Raw genomic sequence first — 412 nt, 5'->3', positions numbered from 1 at the left:
AATAACACTATTCATAATAGCTATAGTACCTTCTCTGTAATATATAATATAATATATACACACAGAGTCGGCGCTAGGGTCTTTGTCGCCCGCATGCAATGTATAAGCGCCCCTGCAACGATCCGGGCGTGTATGATTCTTTTACGATAATAAAAATTTAAATTATTTGAAATTTCTTAAATAAATTTTGACATAACAAAATTGTTGGTTCGTGAAATGTAACGAATCGGGGGTGTTGACTAGGCAGGGTAATCGTTAAAAACCCGAATATTCAAAAAATTCTCAAAAGTTAAAGCAAATTTTGACAAAGCCACTTCACTTTAATCGTTAAATATAATGATACAGGGATTATAGCCTTCTCACCGACCCGAATCGCTAACAAAATTAAAATGAATTTTAATTAAAGTTAAAA

The sequence above is a fragment of the Typopeltis vanoorti genome, chromosome 17 (genome assembly GCF_054136105.1).
Source record: "Typopeltis vanoorti isolate ZY-2024b chromosome 17, IOZ_Tvanoo_1.0, whole genome shotgun sequence".
In the NCBI taxonomy this organism is placed as follows: domain Eukaryota; kingdom Metazoa; phylum Arthropoda; class Arachnida; order Uropygi; family Thelyphonidae; genus Typopeltis; species Typopeltis vanoorti.
The sequence above is the reverse complement of the archived record's forward strand: the minus strand, read 5'-3'. Positions refer to the sequence as shown.